At 34.8% G+C, this 19,189-nt stretch overlaps 1 protein-coding gene across 1 annotated transcript in view; it reads left to right on the top strand.

The window, feature by feature from the left end:
• The first annotated feature begins 4,612 nt into the window (after positions 1 to 4,612).
• The window catches only part of ATF7IP (activating transcription factor 7 interacting protein), a 121,782-nt gene continuing 107,205 nt past the window's right edge, over positions 4,613 to 19,189 (top strand). The window contains exon 1 of the mRNA XM_032855046.1: positions 4,613 to 4,780. The gene's annotated coding sequence lies outside the window, so the exon portion shown is untranslated. The remainder of the gene's footprint in view (positions 4,781 to 19,189) is intronic.

Below are 19,189 nucleotides of genomic sequence, written 5' to 3' on the forward strand. Positions count from 1 at the left end.
GAAAATGGAGGCTTGACACTACTGGCAAATGACTGTTAAGGAAAAAAATCTATTGACTCTGTACTAACAGAAAGGAAGGATATGAAAAGTTAATTTTTAAAATTTATCTTGCATACTCTGAAGTTGTGTGAGTGTCTCAATCCACTGACCTCCACAGTATTCTGAAAACTGGCTTTTATTTTGAGGACACAGAGCAAAAAATATGGAGAAGCATTCCCCGGAGGACTTTGGTAATATTAGCAGAGCAGATGTTTTACGATCACAGTAGCCATTATGGTACTGCTGAGTGTCAAATTCTGAGTGACAAAGGCATCCGTGTGTTCTTATAAATCTGTGTGTATGTTTATGATATATATGGCACATTATAATATGGGGACCAGAAAAGAGGCCTGTTTTGCTGAGATATAATTATAGTACTGGTTCTATCCTTTTTTGAGTGCCAGTTAAATATCTTCTAATAGAACCCATTTCATTCATTTAGATCACCTATGTACCTTGGAAAATGGTTTAGATACCTCTTCCCTTTTCTGGTGACTTCCTCTATTAGTTTTCTATTGCCACGTAACAAATTACGACAAATTTAGTAACTTAAAGAAATATGCATCTATTATCTTGGTTAAAGAAATATGCATCTATTATCTTGGTTTCTGTGGGTCAGGATTTTTGATATGATTTAGATGGATCTTCTGCTCACAGAATCCCAAGGGTACAATCAAGGTACTATCTGTGCTGTATTTTCATTCGAATGTTTAGCTAGTAAAGAACCTACTTCCAAGCTCATTTGGTTTATTTATAGAATTTATTTCCTTATGGCTATATGATTGAGGGTCCTGGCTTTTTCCTGCCTGTTGGCTGAAGGCTACTCTCAGGCTACCCACAGATTCTATAGGTCAGTTTAGTAAATTTCCATGTTGGTTTCTTCAACATAGTTGCTTACTGTGTCAAGCCAGCAAAGAGAAAGTCTCTCCTCAGGGAAGGTCCAGCTCCTTTTCAAAGGGATTTTTTCAGGGATGCCTGGGGGTCTCAGTTGGTTAAGTGTTTGCCTTTGGGTCAGGTCATGATCCCAGGGTCCTGGGATTGAGTCCCACATAGGGTTCCTTGTTCAGTGGACAGCCTGCTTCTCCCTCTGCTTATGCTCTGTCTCAAATAAAAATAAAAAGAATAAAATAAAAACAAAATACAAATAAAATAAATAAAAACAAAAAACAAAAACAAAGGGCTTTTTCCAGATTAAGGCAGATCTCTTCAAGGTAATATCCCTTTTGGTTGGTTAACTTAAAATCAATTTATTTGAAACATTAATTACAACTGCAAAATTTATTCACCTTTGCCATACTCTATTGCCTAGAAGCAAGTCATGGATTCTGCCCATACTTAAGGGGGGAGGATTATACATGGTATGAACATAAAGAAATAGAGATCATCCTGGAATCCTGTGTTCCGCATTTCCTATTCCCAGAATTGCTTCTTGAGTTTTCCCAGGCTTGTCTACTTAACACTTCAGTAAACTTCTCTGAAAATTGGAGGACAATAATAAAAATTATCAGGTTAATTCATATTTCTTCTTAATGATAGTATACAGATATACAGTACAGATGTACAGATAGTGTACAGGATATACAGATAGAAACTGCTCAAGCTGAGCTATGTCTGTACTTTTACCATTCTGACAAGTACTATTATTTTATTACTTCTACTACTACCACCACTAGGATGATTACTATTAGCTGACCACTTATTGAGATATTACTATATATTCAGTATTATTTGAAATGTTTTACCAGAATTTAATCTTCATAAAAACCTCAGAAGACAGGGGCTATTTTTTATCATCCCCATTTCATATTTCAGGACCCATTTGTATAGAGCAGTTTAGAATGTGCAGCAGTAAAGTAGCAGCAACAGGATTCTAATTCAGGTAGTAAACTTTCAAAGCCCATTTTTGCAATCACTACATTAGGTGGTCTCATTTAGAAACTTCAGTTTTCCTCATTAGGTGTTCCTTTTTCAAGTTTATGCTATTTGTTCAATTGCTGCTCAATAGCTACAACTGAAATTCATTTATGTACATTATTTTAGGTTTTTGGTTTTTTATTTTTTTTTTTTTGTGAGAAGTTCTGTGATTTTGCTTTACTACAGCATTTTCCCCCCTAGAATATTCAGTCTGTTTGTATAAATAAGGCCAAAAAGGTGGATAAAATATTGAAATCCTTCAGTACTGATTGGTAAGTAGATGCCCCACCTGTGAATACTCCTCCTACCATCCAGTCTGCCTAGGTCCCCAGCTGAAGAAGCACTGGACCTCTTCACAATCCTACAACTAAGGGATTAATATCTGACGAAGTAGACGGTCTTCAAGTCTGTTTCTGATTGACCAATGCCTAGTGCCATAGGGAATGAGAAATATTTTGAATTTCTGTTTTACCTAACTTGAATTCTTTTTATATTATTCTGACAGCCACTTGAACTCTTCATTATGAGTCAGGTCAAGCATCACACTTATTACAAGGAACAGGTAAGAAATTTTCCTATATTCTATGAGCAAGATTTAGGTCCTCTTATTCTGTATTTCTTTTATATTTAGCGTATATCTTCATGATAGTAATGCTTTTTAAAAAGATTTTATTTATTTGAGAAAGAGAGCAGAGTGAAAGAGAGAGCTCACGAGTTTGGGGGGGGTTGAGAGTGGGGGAAGGGGAGAGGCAGAGGGAGGGAAAGAGGGGAAGAAGCAGAGTCTCTGTTGAGCAGGGAGCCCAATGTGGGGGCTCAATCCCAGGACCCTGGGATCATGACCTGAGCTGAAGGCAGATGCTTAATCACCTGAGCCAGCTAGGCGCCCTGATAGTAATGATTTAATAGTGTTTATCTGTATATATGTTTTTTATCTCCATTAGAGGGAGTGTCATTTCCTCTGGGCATCTTTAGTGCCTAGAATAGTATGTGAGTACATAATAAATACTGTAATTGTTGAATGAAGCTATGATTGTTTAGATCAACCAGAAGTTAGAATGGCTGAAGTAACTACAAATGTGTAGTTGAGTATATTGTGGGAGATTCAAATACAATAAAACTGTCTTAGTTAGAGTCTTAGGGAGGCACGTCTAGAAGATGAGCATATCTATGAAAAATGCTGAATTATTTTTCCCTTTGCCATTGAGAGTGAACTATTATAAACACGATTCTTTTTTATTTATAGAAAACATACAAAGTGAAATCTGATGTGCTCTATTATTCCAATCCCATTTGTCTTATTATAGAACAAAGCTTTTGATATTGATATTAATATTTACAAATTGTTGAGTATTTTATAACTATATATATGTACTAAATAAATTATAATACATAGTTATAATTGAGACCGTATTTATAATTTTTTTGAACAATCACGTACTATGTTCTGTGTAAAGTACTTTATAAAGCTTAGCAATAAAACAATGCACATCTGTGTTATTTCCTGACTTATTTACCTTTCAAGTGATCCCTCATTATTCTACAATAAAGTTCACCTTTTAGGCAAATAATCTTTTAAATCGGGTCTCATTTTAGAGTTCACCTTTTCTAGGAAGGCATTACTGATTCTCCAACTCTGGATTAGGCGATTCTCCTAAAGCCACCCAGGATTTCAACTAAGTTGAAAGACCAGAATTATAAAAATAAGTATCAAGCGTCCTCCACTAATTTCTTATTGCTTACAATGTCCTGTTTACTTTTGTTTCCTCTAGTATAGATTTCTTGAGGACAGGCACCTAATATAGTTCTAGAACACTGATTGCTAAATAAAAACGGAATGAATAGATTAAGGGGAAAATTACATTAAAAAACAAGATAACCAAACCTTAGGAACTATTTGTCAGGCTCTTCTTGCTTTGCAAAAGAACTTTACATTTATCCTGTCATTGACCTCTCTTAACCGATTTGAAGCACAGGCACTATCACCATTTCAGAGATGAGTAAACTGTGTTAACACACGTGTTCCAAGAAACAGGCAAGAAGACAGGAGTACTTGGATGTGAGCCCAGATCTCCCAACAAACTGAGTTGCATCTTCTCTACTGCATCTCACGGCCTTCATTAAAGATTGGCTCCCAATATAAAATTGCATATAAGGGATACAACTTCCGGTAGAAGGGTATGATTGGAAGTGCTAGCTCTGGCACAAAACTGAAAGAAAATACGTGTCTTCGCCATTCTCTCATTACTTACAGTTTAAAGTATACTTTGTGAATTTTTAATATAAATAATGAACAAATATACTTCAGCCTTTTCCGAAAATCTTTCTCTCCGCTCTTTAACTCTCACGTACGTACCTATTTCCTTCCTTCTTTCCTAAGGCTCATAGAGGGCGCTAACAAAGTGCTACTCACTGGTTGAGCGAAGCTCCACTCAAAATACACCTCACACTGCAACTGAAAGGCGCAGCGCCACCACCTCAGACTTCCTTCTCCTTTCCAAGGCAGGAGGCGTGGCCAATTTCCCTCATTCAAATAAAAAACCAGGAGATTTGCATGGGGAAAGGATGATCCGTGAGCCTATTGGCTGTTAGTACCACGGGCGTGGCCAATATTACGCCCATGTAGCCCCGCCTACATTAATTTGCATAACGGCCCCGGCGCGTGCAAGGGAGAAGCGGGTTTGTTTTTGAATCTGCGGAGGCGGCGGCGGCAGCGGCGGCGCGGCGACTGAAGCGCGCGATACTGAAGCGGCCGCGTTGAGGACGGTTGCGCGGAACGGCTCTGTAGGAAGGAACTTGGTTCCCCCTCCCTCATCTCCCGCCCCGAAAGGTACATATGACTCCTAGGGGCTGTTATAACCACATTTTCTTAAATTACTATTGTATTTATGAAGAGTCAAGACCGCATTATGGCGGCTGCGGGAGTTGTGTGTGCGCCTGCGCGGTTGCGGAGCTGCGGGCGGGCGCTGCATGGGAGCACGTGATCTTGCGGGGTCGGGCTCTAGCTGCAGCTGTGCAGCTGGCGGGGCGGTGGCTGCGCAAGCGCAATATTCATTTTCAAGATCTAATGTTCTTGTTGGACGCCATTTGGGTTCTAGATTTAATTTTCCTCATTCTTGAGGAGTTTCATTTTGTTATCCCCAAATTTCCACATTTTTTAAGGAAAACGTTTCTCTTGTGTTTTACTCTTATATCGGGCTCAAACTCTTTTTTATATTTTCCGATTCTCTGAGAAGCTGTGAACTTAATTTTCTGTAAACATGATTGTCACTTGTGGTTCTCGATTATAATTTCACTTTTGGGGTATTGCTGGGTTCAAGTGTATATTTAGGGAGATAAAGATCAGCACCTAGTGGCGGTCCCAGGGGAAGTACATTTAATTGAACTGCATATCTGCAAATACATTTTTAACCCTAATTTTACCAGTTCTGTTATCAGGGAATGTTTACAAAATAGAAGCAGTTTTGAGTTTTGGAAATATGAGGGGGAAAGAGCACTGGAAAAATCAAATCTCAGTCTAAGTTAATGAAGTCCTGATTATCAGTTTGTGTGCTTCTGATCTTACTTGCATCTGAGTTTTAGATTTTTTTCAGTCTCTGATCTTTTGTCCATAACTGCTTCAGTTTGGTCATTTTTATTACTCCGACTTTTAAAATTAAATTTTTTTTTTTTAAGCATTTTATTGTATGTGAAATAAAACTTGGCAAATTTTTTTACAAAGAATTCTTTAGAGAATTAACTACACTGAGGCCCTTAGGAATAAAGTTAACCATCAATGAAAAAAAAATCAGTTGATTCTTTAAAAAAACTTGCACCTTGCTCCTACATGTGTAGGAGATATAGTCGTGTTTGAATTCTTAGTGTTCTTAGTTTTCGTTTCTTAAAGAAGGTAGTTGTAAGTATGCTACTGATTATTTTAGTTTACAGTGGTTGTGTCACTATATTTAAATCTTATATAACACCCCTGGGATAAGTGTTATATAATTTGATATAATTCTGTTACTGCGCAGATTATTTCTTAGTGGACTCAAAACTTGTAACTGGTTTTCATAAATGTTACCTGTGGTTTGTGTGTACAATAATTGGTTTCTGGGTTGGTTATATTAACACTAAGTTTAAATTAGTTATCTGTCAAATGAAGAAGTGACTAGTACTTTATAATGGTTGGTTAGGGATGTTTTTCTTGCCCAAAGCAAGTACTGTTAGTATTAAGTAGATGTAATTGAAAGGAATAGTTTTGGTTGGTGAATTTTTAAAAAATGACATCACATACGAGATAGAATGGAGTGATAGGAAAGATAATTCTTTTTTCTCAACAGAAAATTAGCCATTCATATACTTCCTGGACCTCTGGACTCTTCTACACAGAAATTATATTTAGAGGGCAGTTGTGTAATCTTTTCCCTTTTTATACTTATGAGGTGGATTACCCAGCACACCCTTCCCCCACTTCCTGTGAGATTCTTTCAGAAGTTTAGAGTTGAAAATGTGTTGTATTTTCTATATTTGTGTGTTTGTATGTGTATTTATGAACACATATATATTTAAGTTAAGAAAAGAACTTTGATCTTAGGACTTGATATGCTTTGCACTTCCAGAAAAGTGAAATATTTTGGTTTGTATATTTAAACTTATGTTTTCATTTGAATATACAGATGGTTGCCTCTTAGGTTAATGCTGAAGATTATAAGAGGTACTTGAAAACACTGAGGAACATAATGTAAAATGTAAATATTTCTTAGTAAGATAATTTTGCTGTTTATTAGAAAGGCAAGTATATTTCTATAAACTTAAAACTAAGACCAATGAATTGTCTGAATGTCCACTATTTGTTTGCTGCTCTTTCAATAACCAGCATGTTTTGAAATTTTTGTTTCATAGTTAAAATACCACAAAATTTTGTCATATATGTAACATAAATAATATTAGGACTAGATTACTTAAGGAATGAATACTAAGTTACTGGGGTCATTTAAAACCTTTTTAGTTTTGTAGATTTTAAATATCACAAAATGTAGTTTAGACAAAAAGGTTTGATTAAGCCGTAAACCATTAAAATTCTTTTTTCTTTAAATTGTGATTTGAATATACGATATATATTTAAATGCTTTTTTTTTTTTTTTTTTACTTATAACACATTTGTAAAGTATTGAAAATTAGCAACATTTAGAAATAAACACTCTAAATGTTTTGGTGATTTTTTGTTATTTTTCCATGGTTGATCAGTCAGTCAATAAATAGGATTGTTCAATAAATATTGATAGTTTTTCGTTTGGACCATAATTTCATTCCTGTACATTGTGGATGTTTTCCCATGTCCTTATTCTTTTAAAAATACTTTACTTTTTTTTTTAATATATAATAGTCTTTTAAAAATGTTTAATGGCTGCATAATATTATGTCGTGAAAATATCCCAAATCATCAGATACTCTGCAAATGTTTTTAAGCGGTTACGGAATATTATTATTTCTAATAACAATGTACTGTGACTTACTAAACATTTCTTTTATTGGCCATTTGTTTGTTGACTTTTTCTCTGGTATAAATAATGCTGCAGTGAACATCCTTGCTCATGAGTTATGAACAGCATCTTATAGTATTTCTTCAAAATTACTGCTTCAAAGGGTGTTTAAACTAATACACACAATTAATAAAGCTTTGCTGTTTTTAAAAGCATTTCCCATACCACCATCAATTTGATGGCTGAAAAATAGTAGTTCATTAATTTTTTTTTTCTTTCTGATAACTAGTGAAGTTCAGCTTTTTAATGTTTATAAATGCAGTTTTCTCATTTTTGTGAATTAGCTGTTTGAGGCTTCTTTATGTAATTTTCTGTGGTGGATGTTAATGTTTTTCCTATTGGTAACAGCTATTTATGGATATAGTCCTTTGCTCTTCATATTTTTTGGCAGGTTTTTAAATTTTAAGTTTATTACTATTAAAATTGCTTATGGTTTTATATATTCAGAAGTTTGCTATTTTTATGTAGTCTAAATGCAGTGCTTTTTCTTATTTGTGATTTCTTTTAGGACTTCTTTGCCTAGAAAATATGACCTGTTGTGGGAGGAACTAAATGTTCACCTATTTTGTTTATTTTTTCTACATATTGTAAAGATCTTAAAAAATAGTGTTGTAATATGTATGGAGTTTATTTTGATGTATTGTATGAAAATGGTTTGCTAGTTTTCAGTTTTTCCAAGTACCTCGTTTTCTTAGAATTTATGTTGGTGATCCTTTTCTTACTGCTTTGAGTTGCTAATTTTGGTCAGAAGTTACTAGATTTGAGCAATTGTTCTGCTTCATTTAGTAGGGATCTTTAACTTGGGGTCCATTGGCCTCAGGAGTTCCTATAGATAGGCTTTAAGAGGATTCCTTGGTAGATCCTTCCATGGATTCCTTGATGTATACAATTTGTACATATGCAGTTTTCTGGGGAAAGAGTTATAGTTTTTATCAGCTTTTGACAGGAATACGTAATATAAAATCTAAAAGGAGGCTAACAAGCACTGTCTGGGCCTTATTCATATAGCAGTACTGTACTATTTCATATGCTGTAGACTATATAAATATGTGATTCCTTTTCACAGTTTTCTTAGCTAGTCTTCCCTGTTTTTGCAGATGAACTTTGGATTAATTTGGTTAAATTTTTAAAAAGCCAGTTATTTGAAGTTTTGTTCAGAATTGCATTAAATCTAAATTGGGGTGAGTTTACATCTTTTTACTATTTTTTTTTCACTCATGACTAGAATACACTTCCTGCAGGTTCCACAAAATATTCTTTTTTAAAGAACACTGGAAAAATTTGTGGAATCTGTTACTTTTCATTAAGGTGTTATTTTACTTGTTTCCTAGTGCTGATAAAATGTTAATAGGGATAAGTTGTTAGAAGATATAGGACTGCATTTCTATTTTTAATCTGCCTTAGGACATGGTGATATGAAAATAGTGCAAGTATGAAGTTAGAAGTGGGAAAATAGGTTGGCAAGAAAGTGTTCTACAATATTTGAAACCAAAATTTTTCTTTGAGACTTTTTTTTTCTTTTTTAATAGAGGAATGTTGAAAAGCTATTTTTCTGGCCAGGATGGAGCCCAGTAATATAATAAACATTTTTATTTTTAGTCTTTTTGGTAACTGTAAGTTATTCTCTCATAAGGGTGTTTTCCTAATTACTAGTAAATTTATTGTTCATTAAATGTGTTCTTTGGGCTGATTGACTTCATGAAAATAAATCTAAGAACTAGGTAGAAATCAATTGTTAAGATATTACTGGCTTTTATCAAACTTTTAAAGTGAAAAATTCCCATCTTTGGGTCTTTTTCAGGCAAAACTGCTTACAGAAATTTGCATATCTTACTTTTTTTATGTGACCTTTGCTCTTACTTGGAAACTTTCTAGTTCTGACAACTTATGATACTTGGTGTTTTAGACTATAATAGGTGAGGAATGGCAAAAAGGGACAATGGAAGGATTACTGGAGAAACATACATGAATAGGAGCAAGAAGTGATGGCTAGCATCTTGATAGTAAAGAGGGGTCAGGTTTCAAGTGTTAGAAGCAAGAATTTAAAACTTAGTTTTGAGATCATATAGTTTGTGAATTAGTATTCCTAGAGCTGAATCAGTATTTGTAACATGTTCATTATGGTAGTTGATGATCTTATTAATGATTCTGGATCCTAGAGAATAATTTAACTTGTTCAAGGAGGCAAAGAACTGTATGATTTAGTTTAGAAAGTTTTCTATTGTAATTTTTAAAGTTTTGAGGTATATGGAAGATTCATACATGGGCATATGTACTTTCACAAGGGAATTACATGTAAGGTGTATTATGGATAAAAATTAAGTTATGTTTTAACATAATGTAAATGGTAGAGTACAAAAAAAATCATCAAGTAGCTCTGAGAAGCTATGTCTCTATAAGTTCCCTAGGGTATCTAGAAATTACCTATCCATTAGTGGAGCGTCTCTTTCGAAATTCTTGCCCATTTGACCTTGTTATGTTCTTTATAGAGTCCAAGATTTTAAAAATGATATTGCAGTGTTCTTTCTCAGACTGCCCTGAAATCTAAAGAGTGAGTTAGTGGTTTATCCAGTCATTTTGAGCTTGTTAAAACAGAAAAGTGGATTCCAAAAAATTAAACTTTGTTTATATATGCTTCAAGTTACATGGTAGAAACCAATTTTGTATTGCAGATAGAGAGTATGAGTGCTCGGCACATTTTCATTTTTTTAATGCCTGCAAAATGAAAAAAAAAAAAAAAAAAGACTAGAGTACCAGTGCTTGTTTGTACAGTGTGAATGTCTTCAGTTTTGAATTTTGATCATTTGCATTTTTGAGTCTTTAAGAGAATGACTCTGGCATCTCCTTGGCCTCTTTCTAAAAAATGTGATAGGCCTAAAGGTACAGTTGACAGTACTTTCCTGAGAGACTTTATAATTGGACGTACGTAAATACGGAAATCTGAGAAATGAAGATGACCTATTAATTTCATCATGAGAAATATTCGTTTGCTTATGTCTGTAATTTTTCATTGTTCAGAATATTATAAAAATATTTTGTCATTTTGTTTCTGATATCTAGGAGTAACTAGCTGTATACCCTTTAATTTGGGAGAGAGGACCCCTTGTATGATGTGAGGTAGTAGTGTCATAATGTCTTACTATAGAGTTCTTTGTTCCTTTTCTTTGTTTGTATATCCCTGTGCTACTTTGGGGAGTTATTGTCATGGTAGGTACCTAGGAATTGTATGTCCAGTACTCTATGGCAATTCTACATTTAAATGAGAATTTGACTTGAATGTTAAGGTAGTGATTCTCAGAACTGATAGAGCTATTAAATAGCTCTATCTAATAATTATTGACTACCTTGAGTCAGTAATGCTAAGAGATAATGCTATCCAGTTTGTGAAACGGTAAACCTAGAAGATGAAAATAGGATTTGCCATTTTAAGAACCAGTGAAAATGTGACTGATTAAACAGTGAATGATGTGACTGCTTCAACTCATTCTCAACTAAGTCTTTGAAGTTAAGTAGGGGTGTATCTGCCCTGTTACCCTTACTAGATTAAGTGTTTTAAAAGGAAGAAGTAGTGAAAAATATAGAAAAGAGACTATTTTTGAAATTTTCTCTTATTTCCTTTTAGGTGTTAAATGTCAGGAGCTAATTGGATTAGAATAAAGATTGAACTGCTCAGTGAGACTTTTACCATGGTTTAAGGATGATAAGTGTTTATTTCTCTGCTGTAACAATACAGAAAAAGACTCTTTAGGTTTAAGGTGGCTTCGACTTAACATATGGTTCCAGGTTGAACATGACTACCTACAGTTTACCAACCAGGGGCAAGAGAGAAAGGGTCATGGGATTATACACCCCATTCTTTTGAGAACATGATCTGAAGTGGCACGTATCACTCTGACTCATGTTTTATAGCTGAGAATGTAGTCATTGGAACATAATTAGTTGGGAAAGGAAGGCTGGTTAATGTAGTATCTAGGTGGATAGCCATGTGCTTACTACAATTAAGGAATTTTATAAAAGGAAAGAAATGGGTGTTAGGGAACAACTAGCCCTTTCTGCTATAAAAGTAAGCTGGAGAAGTAGTCTCTCAGAATAATTCATAATTTGATATTGAAAACTAGTTTTCTGCTTTAACAGTTAGAGTTAAAACTCTGTGTCTTCCTTGGTTTTTCCTTCTTCTCCTTCTTCTTTTGAGAGAGAGTGCGAACAGGGGAGAGGCAGAGCTCAAGGGAGAGTGAGAATTCTAAGCAGGCTTCATGCCCACTGTGGAGCCTGACATGGGGCTTGATCTCATCACCCTGAGACCATGACCTGAGCTAAAATTAGAGTCAGTTGCTTAACTTACTGAGCTACTGATGTACTCCTCTATAACTCCTTCAAAGTGGAATTTTGAGAGCTTTGTATTCATGATTTGTGGTTGAGATTCTAGTTATTATATTTACCTTATTTGGTGGGATACTTCCCATTTCTGCTTGCCTTTGCAAACATATTAAAATCATGTTTAGCTCTGCAAGATTGGAATTTTAATTTAATATTAAAATCTCCATATAATATTTTTGTTATTTATTCAGTTTAATATTTTTAAACTTTACCAGTTAACTTGCTTATTTTAAAAGGATGGAAGATTATGGGTAAGGACTGTGGATAGTGATAATTGTTTAAACTACTTGTTTTAGTCCAAAGTTGTTTTTGTTTTAGGAAAAAAAAAAATTTATTTTTAAGTAATTTCTGTACCCAACTTGGGTCTCAGACTCATGACCCAGAGATCAAGAGTTTCATGCTCTACTGACTGAGCCAGCCAGGTGCTCTGAAGTTACGTTTTTATCATCTTTTCCAGATTCTATTTTTCTTTTGTAACTATATGTATGAAATACACATTTTGAAGATAGAAAATATGATTTTTGAGGACCTTATAATGTACACAAGTAAAACAATTGTGGTTGTAAATTCTTTGCATATGGGTAAAACTTACCTGATTAATAAGTAATTTAAAACAGCTTTCTATATAAGTAAAAAAAAAATATTTAAAAAAACATATTCATGTAAGGCACAGAAAGTGAAACAGTAATGGGGGAGATCAAGGAAGTCTTAGGGGAGTTGTATTTTAGGGATAAACTAGAAGGATGTTCTCAGTAAAGGAAATAGGGTGTTCAGAGTATCAGAAATGAGAAAGTGAGTGTGTTAGGAGAGTGTGTTAAGGAGAACTCTGTGTTAGGGAGTGTGTTAGGGGAACTCTGAATAGCTCCCTGGTATTTGACATAAGATCCTTGATTTTTGTAAGAGTCATTGCTGCCATTGTGCCTATATAATATAACTAATAAAGAGGATGTTGTTTTCAGCTGGAATTTTTTAATTACTTTTTTTATTCTGCTTTGCTTCCTATCTCACTTAAAGGCATTTATTGCTTTCTGTTTCTATGTTTATAGTTGTGTAGTCCTTCATAAGCTTTCTGCAGTTAGGAATTACATCTTATTCATGTGTCTGGCAATTGTTACATTTTAAAGAAAAACCCCATCTAATTAGGAATGATAAAGCCACTATTGAAAGTGTAAGATTGCTTTTCAGATTGCCTTCCTTAATATTCAGTAAATATTTGCTTATTGAAAGACTAGATCCCTTTTGTTTTAGGTGGAGGTGCAAGAAAGGGAAGTAAGATATGCTAGTTCCTTTTTTTAAAAAGATTTTATTTATTTGATAGACAGAGATCACAAGTAGACAGAGAGAGAGAGAAAGAGAGAGAGAGGGAGGAAGGGAAGCAGGCTCCCTGCTGAGAAGAGAGCCTGATGTGGGACTCTATCCCAGGACGCTGGGATCATGACCTGAGCGAAAGGCAGAGGCTTTAACCCACTGAGCCACCCAGGCGCCCCATCTAGTTCCTTTTTTTCATTTAACTCATGATTATCCACAGGTGTCAGACTTTTTTTTAAAATTAATTAAATATATAATTTACTTAAGCACCCACTGGATAATTGTCAAAAGATTGACAGGCACTTTACATATGAAAAATTATAAATTGTGAGTCAAGTTTTAGAAAAAGTTCTTCCATGTCATTCATTAAAAACAATAAAAGAAAACAGGGAAACACCACTGCTTACATATTAACAAATCTCTAAGATATAACTCTGAAGGACATAATGTGTGCAAATTAATAAGGTTTTGATGAAAAGATGGAATGACATAATTACTTTGTATTTTTAAGTTTCTGTAATTCTCTCATTCCCCACCAAATTTAAGTGATTTAAAAGTTGGAAGATAGCAAAATTGAAGAAAGAAAAAGGCAGAGAGTTTTCCTAAAATCAGTAATATGGTGAAGTAGAAAGAACAGTAATTTTATATTGGGATCAGGGCATTTAGAGTCTCCCAGCTGTATTAATATAAAATGGTGCTGCCACCTATGTAGTAGGGTGGTTGTGAGGATTAAATGAGATTAGATATAAAAAATGGTTAGCAGTTTTTCTTGGCACATTTTTCTTTTCTGTCTCCAATCAATTGATGAATCGATTAGTCAGGCATGAATATCTAAGAGGCAACTAGGTGCAGCTATAGGGAGCCCTTCAATGCAGGAGATTTATAGAAAATGACAATATTCTTAATTACTGGAGCTAGAATAAAATGTTTAAAAAGTAATTTAGAGAGTAGTTTTATGATACTACTCACTAGTAGGGAAAAATAAGCATTTGGAAAAGTAGTGTATTTGCAAAGGTTTGTGAAGGAGTCTAGATTTAGGCCTGTTTTATTTTAGAAAGTGTTTAACATATAAAAGCCCTGAGAAGTTACTAAATTTATCAAGTTTACAGTAAGCCTATTCATGATAAAGAAGCAGCCCTTTTCTCACATTAATTATTTATCTTCGGAGTTTGTCAGTTTTTTTTTTTTTTTTCCAGATAATTATTATTGCCAAAGTTAGAGATGAAATCATTTATTTTGGGGACAAAACCCACATGTGCTTTTTTTTTTTTTTTTTTTTTTAATTTAAGAGTGCAAAGTGCTTCCTCCCCCTTTATTTACTTTCTAGGTATGGAACCTGCTGGACATGCTCACTCAAAATTGAGCCAAAACAAAGTGCCAGTTTTCTTCCATAACCATTCCTGTGGCCAAGTCCTGCCCTGTAAAACTCAAATTTGAATGGATAAGTTTGTTTAATGATCGTATACTTTATTTATTTTTTTTGATACTTTATTTACACAGGCCTAATGAGAAGTTAATACCAAAAGACTTCCCTGTTGTCTGGTTAACAAAACTACATACATTTTGTTTAAGAGTTAACTTATGTCTAGATGTTTTGTAAAGTGTAATTTTACCTGCTTGATTACAAGATCAGGAACCAAGAGCTGTCTAATTCATCTCATTGAGCTTTCACCTGCAGTACTTAAAACTGGGGTCTTATGGTTCTGAGATTTCCATATTTGTCAATATTCTTGTATTTTGGGAAGTGATATTCTTTATTCCAATAAACTCAGGGATCTATAAGTTATAGAAGACATACTTAATTAGGTTCTGGGAGGACTTACTGGCATCATTTCTACATTTGAGGTGCAGTTATTTCTACATTTGAGGAGCAGTCTTTTTCCCCTTTCATACTTCATTATAAGCTTTCTCTTTTTAAGTGTTACAGTTTTGTAGTCATGGTTACTAGTTTGATTTATTCAATTTTATCCTGATAGTAAGGAAAACATCCTCATTGGAACTGTGTAAACTGCATTATAAAAAAGGAAAAAGATTCTGTTTGGATAAGACCAATCAATAAATTCAGTATTTTTCTATAGAACTGCTCTTTAATTATTTTGGTGGCTTCTTATAACCCATATTAAAATCTTTTATGGGTTATTTTTCCCTTGGAATTCTGAGGATATTGCATCAAGTTATTACTTAAATTATTATTTATACAAAGTATATTTTAAATTGAAGGTTAAAGATAGATTAAGAAGAAAGTGTTTTCCATATATAACCATTAAAAATACTAATAAGAGTTAAATCAGTTCATTTAGTTCTAAGTAATTCTTGTTTTACTCATCGAGGGTTAAGTAATCTACATAAACAAAGTTGTCTGCACTGGAGTAACAGAATCATAGAAATCCGGACCCATTCTCTTGGTATATTTATGACAGATTTTGATTTAGGAAGGTAATGTCAGACTGTATACCAAGTGGCCTGTATCCTGGAGTCTCTTCTACTTAATAGTAATAGTTAAGATGATTTGGTATGGTCCTTTACTAAGGATTTTTTGATGTTTTATTTAGTAGAGAAACATCCCTCAGGTTTAGTGGCAGCAAGGATCTTGACTCATTTTTGTTTCTTGAGTTTTACCGCTACAGTTGGCCTAGGTGCCCTCTACATGTGGTACACTGCTATGATCAGAATTTCATATACCATGTAGGGAATTCCTTTACTCTTTGTCTGTGTAGCACCATTGTTTTCCATGTGTCATGTCTTTTTATTGGTTTATTTTGTCATTAGGGAAAGGAAACCTATTCTTTAGTAACTTTTTGAGAAAAAGTAAATGCAAAGTATATTCTTTGAAGCCAGGAGTGTGTGAAACATTTTTACTGCATTTTTAGATACTTGATTGATAGTTTGGCTAGGTATAGAAATCTAGGTTGGAAGATATTTTTCTTCAGAATTTTAAAGACACTGTTTCATTATCTTTTTGCTTCTATTACTGCTGAGAAATCTGAAGCCATTCTTATTTCTGATTTTCCCCTCACTGGAAGCTATTAATCTGTTAATAGTCTTTAGTGTTTTGAAATTTCACTGTAATTCTTTGATGTGGCTCTGTTTATCATTGTTTGTTGGCTTTCATCAGGCCCTTTCAGTTTAGCAACTCTTGTTTTTCAGTCCTGGAACTTTTTCTTAATGATTTCATTGGTGATGCCTTTCATCTGCCATTTTATCATTCCAATGTGCATTTTTGGAGGGGTACTCCACTTAGTTTTTTTTTCCTCCTACTTAGAACTTGGTCTTTTTGTTCAGTTAGATTTCTTCAACTTTATCATACATTTCTTTTGTTGAGTTTTTCATTTTTTCTATCATGTTCATCATTTCTACTTTATAGTCCTTACCTGTAGTATTCTACTTTTTTTTTTTTTTTTTTTGAAGTAAACTCTGTGCCCACTGTGGATCTAAGAACTTATGATCTCATGCCTTTACTGACTGAGTCAGCCAGGTGCCCCTAGTATTCTGTTCTTGACACATGACTATAGCATCTGTTCTTACCTGTGGATATTCATTTTTTTGAAGTTTTTTTTTTTAAGATTTCATTTATTTATTTGACAGAGAGGGAGATCACAAGTAGGCAGAGAGGCAGGCCAAAAGAGAGGAAGGGAAGCAGGCTCCCTGCCGAGCAGAGAGCCTGATGCGGGGCTCCATCCCAGGACCCTGAGATCACAACCTAGGCCAAAGGAAGAGGCTTAACCCACTGAGCCACCCAGGTGCCCCTTTGAAGTTTTCTCTTGCATAGTTCTTGTGTTTTTTTTGTTTTTGTTTTGGCTTGTTTTTGGTCTCTGTCTTCCACATTAAACTTTAATCAGTTGCCTTTTTCTTCCTTGCCTGACTGTATTATATGTTGTGGAAGATTAAAAAGTTGATTAGAGGGGCATCTAGGTGGCTCAGTTAGTTATGTGTCTGACTCTTGATTTCAGCTCAGGTCATGATCTCAGGGTGGTGAGATTGAGCCCCATATGGGGGTCTGTGCTGGGTGTGGAGCCTGCTTAAGATTTCTTTCCTCACTCCTCCCCTCACCCCAAGCTGGCCTGTGCACATTCTCTCTCTCTTAATTTTTTTTTTTTTTAAGTTGATTAGAGGGACACTTGGGTGGTTCAGTCAGTTAAGTGTCTGCCTTTGGCTCAGGTCCTCATCCTGGGCTTGAGTCCTGCATCAGGCCCCTTGCTCAGCAGGGAGCCTACTTCTTCTGTCTGCCTCTTCTCCTGCTTGTGCATGCACACACACACTCTCTCTCTGACTAATAAAATCTTTCAAAAATTTAAAAAAAGTTGATTAGAGTATCTGCAATTGTTAGCTTTTAACTTCTCTTTGGCTTATCTGGGTGGATTGTTTTTTGAGGGCTCCCAAGATCTTAAGGTCTTATGCTTTTTAGATACACTCAGAGTATAGCTTTCCACTATCTTGAGTGGTAGTAAAGCAAAGTTTGTTGAGTTCAGTACAAAAGCTCCTGAAGAGGGAGGAGACCCGAGCATTGCCCTAGTTTTCCATTTTCATACATGGGGAATAAGAAGTCTTTTTTTAAGTTATTTATTTATTTGTCAGAAAGAGAGAGAGAGAGAGAGCACAAGCAGGCAGAGTGGCAGACAGAGGCAGAGAGAGAAGCAGGCTCCCCACTGAGCAAGGACCTGATCATACATGGGGAATAAAGATCTGATTGGCAGCAGTCTGGAAGATTAATGGAAGAAGAAGATGATGGATCTCTGCAGTAAGCCCTCAGTCCCTCTCTTTTTGGTATGCTACTCTAATTTTTAACTGGATGTTGTCTTCATAGTTTTGCTAGGACTGTGGAGAGAAGGTATTCAGTGGAATGTGGTGAGGGTATCTAGTGTATCTTACTGATTCACAAACAGCTTTCACTAGTATTCCCTTTTTTGGTCACACCATTTTACTATTTGCTCCTTTCACCTCAGTTGGCCTAGTTTTTTTTTAGTTGCTGTGTCTTTTGAAGTTGCTGTCATGTAACTTAAATTGGTTCTTCCCCAAGTGAAGCATGGAAAATGATATTTGGGGAACTGCTAAGTTAGTTACCAATGGTCCTGCTTATTTTCCAGCTCCCAAAAATCTTTTAGTTCTTTTACTCTTTTCCTTATTCTTGAGGATTTTTGCTTTCAAAAAATAGCTTTACTGGGGCACCTGGGTGGCTCAGTTGTTAAGTGGCTGCTTTCAGTTCAGGTCATGATCTCAGGGTCTTGGGATGGAGCACCACATCAGGCTCCTGGCTTGGCGGGAAGCCTGCTTCTCCTTCTCTCCCCCCGACCCCTGCCCCGCTTGTGTTCCCTCTCTTTCTGTGTGTCTCTCTCTGTCAAATAAGTAAAATCTCTCCACTGTGTCTCTCTCTGTCAAATAAAATCTCAAAAGAAAAAAAAAAAAAACCTTTACTGTAGTTTTAGTGGGATTTGAGGGAGTGAGATTAGGTGTTCTCATTTCATTATCTTAACATCCTTTTACATTTGTTTTCTTTGTATGTAAGGTTGTTAATAATATGTAACTAAAGTGTAGTAACCAAATAGAAGTATTTACTTTTTATCTAATACAGTGAAATCTTTTATTTAGATTCCATGGTATTTTCAATATTTTGTATATGCAGCTATTTTAATAGTGTGATCTGTGTTGTCTAAAAGGTTATAGTAGTTGATTACAGTTAATTCCCTTCCAGTTCTCATTGTTATTTGTGCAACCCCTAGCAAAAGGTTTACATTCGCTGCTCATAAACCTTTGAAATTATAACACTCTTACTTTACATGATCCTTGTAAGACTGAAATTTAAAAAAAATATGTGAAAGAGCTAAAACATTGGGTAATTGTGGAAGTGTTTACCTGACATTAGAAATAACTTCCCAATGTGTTTGCTTTTACAAATAAACAGTGATTCAGTTTATCAGGACTTACTCCATCTAAAGTAATTTTTAAGCAATATTCTTAGTAAAATTTAAGAATTTAAAAGTAAATAATATACTTCCATAATTTTTTATAGACACGTTTAGAGTTCAGCTCTTCCA

Source organism: Lontra canadensis, unplaced genomic scaffold (assembly GCF_010015895.1).
Source record: "Lontra canadensis isolate GAN:19392208 unplaced genomic scaffold, GSC_riverotter_1.0 scaffold9, whole genome shotgun sequence".
Classification (NCBI taxonomy): domain Eukaryota; kingdom Metazoa; phylum Chordata; class Mammalia; order Carnivora; family Mustelidae; genus Lontra; species Lontra canadensis.